Source organism: Elaeis guineensis, chromosome 6 (genome assembly GCF_000442705.2).
Source record: "Elaeis guineensis isolate ETL-2024a chromosome 6, EG11, whole genome shotgun sequence".
NCBI lineage: Eukaryota > Viridiplantae > Streptophyta > Magnoliopsida > Arecales > Arecaceae > Elaeis > Elaeis guineensis.
The window spans coordinates 4,569,524-4,578,839 of record NC_025998.2 but is presented as its reverse complement, the minus strand read 5'-3'; the positions used below and the strand labels follow the sequence as shown (position 1 = coordinate 4,578,839).

At 37.7% G+C, this 9,316-nt stretch overlaps 1 pseudogene; it reads left to right on the top strand.

Annotated features, from left to right (window-relative positions):
- Positions 1-1,210: 1,210 nt before the first annotated feature.
- On the top strand, positions 1,211-7,957 carry LOC105047560 (protein trichome birefringence-like 26; annotated as a pseudogene).
- The last annotated feature ends 1,359 nt before the right edge of the window (positions 7,958-9,316 follow it).

Below are 9,316 nucleotides of genomic sequence, written 5' to 3'. Positions count from 1 at the left end.
CAATTGGGTCCAGCATCAACATTGTTGGTGATTGCAAAATGAAAATGAGAAATGAACTAAACCTAGTAGTTCAAAGGTTCTTGTAAGAATGTAGAGTGTTTGGTCCGTTTCTATTCTCTTCTAGTTATTTCTATCCCTCACAATTTAGAAGCTACACATTGGCATTGGAGAGATGGTCCATAGCAAGGAGAACTACAAGGCTGATTGCTCCATAATAATTATAAAGAATCTGTATAAAACTTTTTGATTTATTGTATGAGGTCAAAATGTGAAAGAGCAATGTAAGATGTCATCACCACATGTTTTCCTATGGTCTGATCTATTTTTGTACATGCTCTAATCTATGCATGGTATCATCAAATATTTGCAATGTAACCTTTTTTTTTAAAAGGCAAAAGTTCAACTTGAAAAATATAAATTTATTTTTTTTTTGAGAAAATATAAAAGGATTTTATCAATCCTAACTAAATGCAAGCTAAAATTCACACCGGGACTGTTGGCCCCAATTTTAAAAAACTTTATCAACTATATATGTTTTTACATGTTAAAGTATAAATTCATTATTGGCTTGATCCGTATTGGATGATTTTAGATACAGGATTAGATCGTATTATATAAAGAAGAATCTTCTGATACATTTAGAATTACGGATATATCAAGTGAGTATTAGATGGTTGCGATGCATTAAGACTGGTGACCTAATTTTTTAATTATATAAAATAGATGAGATATTTTAAATTTTTATTATTATATAATTAAATTATTATTATATATAATTTGATAATTTGATGTGATGATAAGGTTGCTTCGTTATAAGTAGATATCATGAGATTGAAATATTAAAAAAAAATCAACAAATGATAATTTTATTATTTATTTTTTTATTATATATATATATATATTTAAAATCTGAAAATAAAATTAGGATGCATATATTTTTTTTTAAAAAAAATGATATATATTTGTCCTTCAAGGGGGTGGTTGGGATCGTGCGGACATAAGACAAACCTCCGCATGTGGTTCATTTTTGAGAGCATGTCAGAGTATGATTTCAGCTTCCTCGGAACCTGCCGCCTTCCAGAGATCAAAAAATGCCTTTACCAAAAAAATAAAAAATAAAAATTGCCATTATAATATAAAAATTTGTGGAAGAAGTTTAACAAAGGTAGATGCAGAGGGGCGAAAACGGAAAGACTTGGGTGCCACAAAAGTGTGGCAGCTTGCTGGTCCTTATCCATCGCCGTACTCGCGACGCTTGGATTTTTTTCTTCTCAGCTAAAATTTCTTACCGAGAGAATGCCGTTGGCACCCTCCCCACTTCTCTTCTTTGGTGTAGGAGTCCTCCCGTCCTTCTCTTCCTCCTCCTCCATTACGTCTTCCTTCCACTGTGCTCTGAGAAAGGAGCTATAGCAATAGCTGGCAAAGGGGATGGAGTCGGACGGGGAGCCAAGCCCTTCCTCTCAGAAGAGGGTTGGCCGCTTTCTCCTCAAGTTCTTTGGTTCCGCATTCCTCCTGGCCTTCTCCTACCGCCTCCTCCTCTTCTCGGGTGCCACCGGCTTCTTCGTCTTCTCCAGCTCCCCTGCCTCGGAGATACAAGCAGCTAAAGGTGGGAACTTGAGGAGAGGTAAGAAGATTTTCTTGCTGACATCTTGGGCTTTTTGAGTTTGGTTTTGCCGATAACGTGCAGTGGGAGAGATTTGAAGGGAACAAGGTTTTGGTAATAAAAGAGGCTAATGTTGGCTTAATGGCCAAAATGAATCCTTGCTTTTAGAAAAAAAAAATAAGAAGAAAAAGAAAGCTTAATGAAGCCTCTGTATGATTCCCGGAAGGAATGTTGGTTGAAAGCTCAAGTTAAGAGGTCAAAAAGGGTGGGGATTATTCTCATCCTTCTCGTAAACAAATAGTGATTATATCGCATATTTTGTGTATGCGTTTTTGAAAAAGAGGGTCTTGGAAGCGTGTAGATGCTGGGTGAGAGGAGAGAACATGCAATGCCCGAATTTATGGGTTTTTAAGTTACGCTTTTCTGCTAATGTTTTTGGTGATGTGGTCATGCGAGGCTGGTGATGGTGAATGAGTAATCTGCACAAATATGAAAGGGTCAAATCAAATATCAAAGAGGTAATGAGTAATCTGCACAAATATTTGGTTAGCTTGTAAAAGATACTCCATATAAATTGATATGGGCAAAAATAGCTATAGTCCAGTGGTTGCACCTCTCTTCTGCTAAGAGGATCTTGGGAGGTATAGTCTTAATTGCTTGAACGGGTGATTCTTTCATCAATTTTATCAGTTTATGCAAACAATGATTGGTGCTCATCCACCATTGCTATCAACGGAACGGGGAAAAATACTTCTTTCTTTAAAAAAAGCTCTGTACTAGCCGCCTTCTTTATTGTCCTGAACTGTGGTTTATCTGGCTTTCTGTCTTCTTCTTCTATAAAAAAGGTCATATTCAAGCTTTTAATAGTAAATATATGTAAAAGTAAAATCCCGTCCATTATTAAGGCTCTTTGGACCAAAATTGCGGTGTTTCTTGGCACTGCTTGTTATAAGAACAATGAGAAATTTTTTCAGTATAAAAACAGAAAAAAAATTAACTTCATTATCTTTTTCTTTCATTTGGTGATATGGCTTTCCTACTGACATCTTCAAATATTCCACAAACACAACTGCTTAGTTGTGCACGGTTGAGCATGTTCAATGTGTTTGAGATATATATATATATATATTTTTTAAAAAAATAAGTAAAAAGTGTCTGAGAATCATCCACATTCTCCATTTGACTGAAATATGATTGTGATGAATACAATTGCTTCATTTATCTAGATCATTTTTCCCGAAGAATGGCCGAATATGAACACTCAAATAGAATTGCAATTATTATTTCAGTGTTTAGTTTGGTCTATACTGTGTATAGCCTTTTTCTTCTTTTCTCGTGAACGTGGATCTCTTTGTCAGTTTCAGATTATCCTTCAATGGAGAAGATAGATGCCCATTTACTCGACTTCCAGAAATGGCATTGCATGGTAGGAAAGGAGATTCTCTAAAAGGTATACAATTTCGAATGTTTTATGTTTTGACTTCCGAAATAATTAAGAAGAAGAAATTTATAACATATAAAAGGTATTCTAGTAGTTGGATAGGCCTATAAGAATACATGCACGTACAATATTTATACATGTTCAATCCTAGAACATGATAATATTCATTATACTGGTTGACCATCAATCGGCTCAGAGTAAATCTAGAGTGGATTTGCTTTGGTTTATTAAAGGTAAGCTGACTACGATTCCATGGTTGCTGTCTCATCAAACTTCTTATCTTTCTTTTGCTTTCTCCTTTCTTTTTATAGATCTTTTAATAAGAATTGTTTTGATAATTACTTGAAACCTGGATGAATGGTACTGCAGAACAATGTGACCTATTCTCTGGGGAGTGGATTCCAAATTCTTCAGGACCGCCGTACACCAATTCGAGCTGCAGTTTCATATATTCAGATCAAGATTGTTTGACAAATGGGAGGCCCGAAGCAGGATACCTTTATTGGAAATGGAAACCTTATGGTTGTGACTTATCTCCATTTGATGCAAAGAAATTCTTGAAAGCCATGCGAAATAAATCTTGGGCACTCATTGGTGATTCAATTTTCCGCAACCAGATGGATTCATTGCTTTGCCTTCTTTCCCAGGTGCATTACATGAATTTTGTTAAATAAATTGATCTTCATATTTTTTCTGGTATATAATTTTAGAAAAGAAATTTGCAGCGATAAACTTTTACCCTAGTCCTCTTGCTCTTCTTAGACATCTTAATCTGTTACCAAAGGATGATGGAGATTGCCCTTTTGGAATAAAGTTAAGAGTCTGGTCAAATGGATAGATCTGCATGTCTTTTGTAAGCATCGTCCGTTGACTGTGGGGGTATGAGATTGGTTATATTATGCCAGGCCAGATTATTAAAAAAGCTGCAAAAAAGCATTTTTGACAAGATAAAACTTTAATTTGGAAGATCAAATTTGTTAGATTTGCCTAATGGGGCCCTGCTACCTCTTGTTGGCTGCTTTGATCTGTCACGCCTCGAACCCAATATCCGGATCGGATACGTGATGGTCGCACACTCCTTAGAGCAAGCCCTAAAGAATATGCAAAGTCAAATTAAATCACTATAACCTTAACATCCATAACAATTAATTTCAACAATAATTCATAAAATTTTACATAATTACAATTTAAATTTTTTCAATTCTCTCATCACTCGTAAATTCAAGCCATAGCCAATCATAAGCATCCTGTAACTCTGAGAAGAAAAAGAAAGATGAAGGGCGTGAGCTTTACAGCCCAGTAAGAATTTCCATATCACACTGATATAGTACTATAGTCTGAAAATAAGGATAAGCAGTAAAATATAAAATCTCATTTTCAATGTTCAGAATAATGCAAATATTCATAAATTTTCTGTCTTGTTAAAATAGATGCATCATCATATGTTAACAGGTGAAACTCCTTTTATTCAACAATTATTTCATGTCTTATCTTTCATTTCTCCTTTCATAATCACATGATTTTTAACCTTTTCTTTCTGGTTCTGGACTATCCAAGTTCTATACCTTAGTCACCATCCGGATCGAATCCACTTAAAAAGTCTTTCAAGACTGTCCCAGGATGAGCTCCTGGCCGGCTGTCCCACGTACCAAAGCCCGTGAGAGGCTGTCCCAGGCATAAGCTCCTAGCGGGCTGTTCCAGGCATGAGCTCCTGGCCGGCTGATCCACCTGTAAGCCAGTGGGGGCTGTCCCAGACATAAGCTCCTGGCGGGCTGTTCCACATGACAAGACTAGTCTATACCATATATCTCTTTCTTTTCATTAAATCATTATGTGTTGATTTCATCAAATCAATTCTGACTTGCATTATGATCAATTCAGATATGTCATATCCATATAATCATGCCATCAATTTCTGATACATATATATATTGACATACATACTCATACTCAAAATCAAATAACAGCATCTCAGGTATAATAAATTCATCGATCTCAAATCCGACGATGCAAAACCAACGATGCAAAACCAACGATGCAAGACCAACAGTAAAATAGCATATATATAATAGTGATCATGTACAGAGATTCTTACCTTTACCGGTGACTGATCCAAGCACAGAAATCAATGTTCTTCTTTAATTTATGAATTTCTTTAACAAAATATTCCACTTGATATCATATGCAGACAATCATCTCTTCATAACCCTGATCAAATATAAAGATCATATATGGAGAAAATTACCGATAATTGATCCTAATAATACAGATCGAGGATCTCTCTTAGGATTAATCAAAATTAGGATTTATCTAAGTATCTAGATCTTCCACTGATCCATAAGACTTCTAGAGAGAGAAAATCCATGAAGAGAGAGAAAATTATAGAGAAAGAAAGTAGAGAGAAAGTGGAGAGAGAAATTTTCGTATTCTTCCGATGAGGCAATCATGGTCAAGATCATCAGAGGTCCTATCAGGGTGACTTAACATGAATCAAGTGTTACAAATTTCGAATAGGATCGAACTGGGATCAGATCTACCGCACGAATTTCGGAGCAACTTCAGATCATCTTATTTTCATCTCAATTTTATCCTAGGGTCCATGATGAAATCAGAGAGAGAGGAAGACTCTAGAGAGACAAAATTCATAAAAAGAGAAAAAGTCTAGAGAGAGAAAATAGGAAGAGAATCTAGAGAGAGAAACTGGAGAGAGAAAGTAGAAAGAGGAGAGAGAAAAATTTTTTCTCTCTTCTTCTTCTTTTTATTTTATTTTATTTTATTTTTATTTTTATTTTTATTTTTCTCTTTCTCTTTTTCCTTTTTTTTCTTTTTCCTTTTTCTTTTTCCTTTTCCTTTTCTTTTCTTTTCTTTTCTTTTCTTCTTCTTTCTTCTTCTTTTCTTTTCCCGTGGGTTCATTTGGGCCGAAACAGGGGACCGTGAGGTCCCCTCATTGGTTGGCCGACCGGCGGCGCAGCCGGCACGGGGATGGTCGGCGGTCGAAGGAGAGGTGGTCCGGCGGCAAGAGGCGGCCAAACCGGTGGTCGGCGATAACCACCGACGACGAAAAACGGCAAAAAGAAGGATTTCTTTCGCAACAAAATCCGACGACTCCGGTCGCCGGCGGGCGTGTACATCGGCACGGGAAGGAAGGGGAAGGAGAGAGGAAGGGGAGGAGGCTTACCTCCGTCGCCGGCGAAGCTTTTCCGACGAGAAATTGGACGTCACAGTGATGGGTCTCCATGAGGAATTTCCGACGATTGCCGCCGTTTTGCCCCAAGATTTTTGATGGAAAGGAGAGAGAAGGGATCTCCTCCTTAAAGAGGGCCGGAGGGAGCTTGTCTCCGACTCCGATTGGGAGCCGTTGAACGGAGGAAGAAGACTCCCTTCGGGAGTCTTCTCCCCTGTTTCTTTCTTTTTTTTTTTTTTTTGGTTTGGGCTGTGGCTGATTTTGGGCCGGGGTGTTACATGATCTGTCTTCTCTTTAGATGAAGAGACATTTCTTCCTCTAAATCTTCAACAACTAAATATCTTATATTCCTCATCTCTTCATGTGCCTGTCACATTCAGCCATGATCTGATAGAGGAAGATTTTCAAATGCCAAATTAGTTTTACTGGCTATAAAATCTGGAAACTAGAACATGGTTGGCCTTGCTTGTTATAGAGCTTGAAAAATTAAAACTTAGTTTCATAATTCAAGCAGCAGCTTGTCAATTACATTTTTTTTTTTTAAAAAATAGTATGCACTCATAGTTTTCCTACAAAAGGCCTGTGACCGACATGCATCCTGATTCTCAGGTGGAAGAAGCTGTTATGATCTATCATGATGAAACATTTGAATGCGTGACATGGTACTTCTCCTCCCACAACCTCACTCTTGCATTAATCTGGGCTCCTTTCCTGCTCAAAGCTGAGATAAAAGATTTAGGCCACTCACAATATGATATTCAGCTTCATATTGACGCCCTTGATAATACATGGACCAGCCAATATAATAAGTACGACTACATTGTGGTGTCTGGTGGACAATGGTTTCTCAAAACAGCTATTTTCTGGGAGAACAGCACCATCATCGGCTGCCACTACTGTCCTGGGAAGAACTTGAGAGAACTTGGGATGGACTATTCTTACCAAAAAGCCCTGGAACTGGCTTTCCGCTTCATCACCACATCTGATCACAAGCCACTCGTTCTTTTTAGGAGTTGGACACTGAGCCACTTTGAGTATGGGGAGTGGTACAATGGTGGGATTTGCAACAGGACAGAACCTTACAAAGAAGGTGAGTTTAGTGGCGATCCAGTGGACCAAGTTATGCGTGACCTGGAAATAGTGGAGTTTGAGAAGGCGGCAGCAATTGGATTGGAGGATGGGACGCGCCTGAAACTCCTTGACATTTACCATCTTTCGCTGCTGAGGCCTGACGGACATCCAGGCCCTTACAGGAAGTTTCATCCTGATATCAGCAAGAGACCCCAGAATGACTGCCTTCATTGGTGCTTGCCTGGACCGATAGACACTTGGAATGATATACTAATGGAGATTGTGCTGAAGGAGGGGGACCAGAGGTCTTCATCCTGAGAGAAGAAGACCTTGCATCCGCTGCATCTGAGCAAAATAAATGAAATGAGAAGTCACTGGACTGGAGGAGAGAGCTCACGATCTTCTTGGAGCAAATTATCAGCCACTCGTCATCATACTTTTCATGCTTGCAAATGTAATAGTTGGTGATATCCTTTTATTATTATTATTATTATTTTTAAATCTCTCCAGCTCCCTCCTCTGTTTCAGAACCAATTCTGTTGATCCTATGTAGTGTTGTTGTATTATATTGATTAAGGTTGCTAATGTGTCTTTTGAGAAATAGCTTGTGATTTGAATATAATAGCTGGTGATATTGGATATTTATCTCTTATCAGAATCCGTTCTGTTCATTTTTTGGAGTATCTTGAGTATATTGATTGTTGGATCCTGGCCTGTGGATCACTTTTACTACTCAAAATTTATTTCTGCCTGCCATTATGCGATGGATGTATCATGGGGTATCGGGTCTGTTTACTAAGCGGAGCTTGAAATTTGCGTCCGCATCTATGCACTTGTTGTTCCAATTTGTCTACTACCAAAATTCCTTTTTAAAAAGCATATGCTTCTGTTTCCTATATCAAACATGGTGCTTGGGGTTAGAGTGTATGACTTTGCTTGATACATAATTTGCTCTATGATCTCCGATGATCAATCCAATACCTGATTTGTTCACTAGGGTTGCTATATCCGCATTGTTTTAGGGAAATCTGACTTCTGTTATGTTCAGTGACCAGATCAAGTTTCAAAAAAGCATTGCCAGCACACAACTTATGAAGCATATACATTCTGCACATCCATGTTCATGTGCAAAATTGTATCATCCAGCAAAATTCGGCCTTAATCTGTTCTCTGAAAAATTGAATTGCACGCATGGTCACACATAAACAATAATCTTTATTAATGCTGTGAAAGGACCGGTTGTCTCTGGGAAAACCAAGAAACAACAAATTTATTGGAAAGGAAGCAGACACTGTGTGTTTGGTAAAAAAAGGGAAGAAAAATATTATAGTAATATTTTTTCAATTTTAATCTCATTTATGTATATTTCTATATTTTAAAAAATATCAAATTGATTCTTTTAATTATCGATATATTCTAATACGATTCAATCATCCATTTTCATTAATAAAATAATACCACACGATCATTACATGATACCATTACATAATATCATTATTTTATAAAATAATGAAAATACTCTTATTTCTATATTCTCTCTCCTTCTTTCTTTCTCCTCTTAGATTGATTCCTCCTCCGTCCCCAGCATTCCTCTTTCTCCATCCTCCTTCTTCCTCCTTTCTCCTCCAGCATTCCTCTTTACATGTTTCTCTTTCTCTATGGTGGCTCCCTTCATTTCCATCCATTCCGCCACTGTCTCTTCTTCTTCCTCATCCTTCTCCTCCTCTTCCTCCAAGCCGCCCATAAGGCGTCTCCCTCCACGGCGGCCTCATTTACCTCCATCTCTTTTCGCTAACAATTCATTTTTCTCCTTCTCCTTTCTCCCCATCCTCTTTTCTTCTTTATCCTTCTCCTCCTTCAACCTAGTTCTTACTAGTGGCCCTTCTCTCCTCCTTCCTTTCCTCCTCATCCACTTCTCCTCCTCGTCTTTTTCCTCCTCCAAATCTATCCACGAGCTTTATCCCTCTGCGACAGCCCTTTTCATATCTTTGTGCATTTATTAGATGATTTATCCATG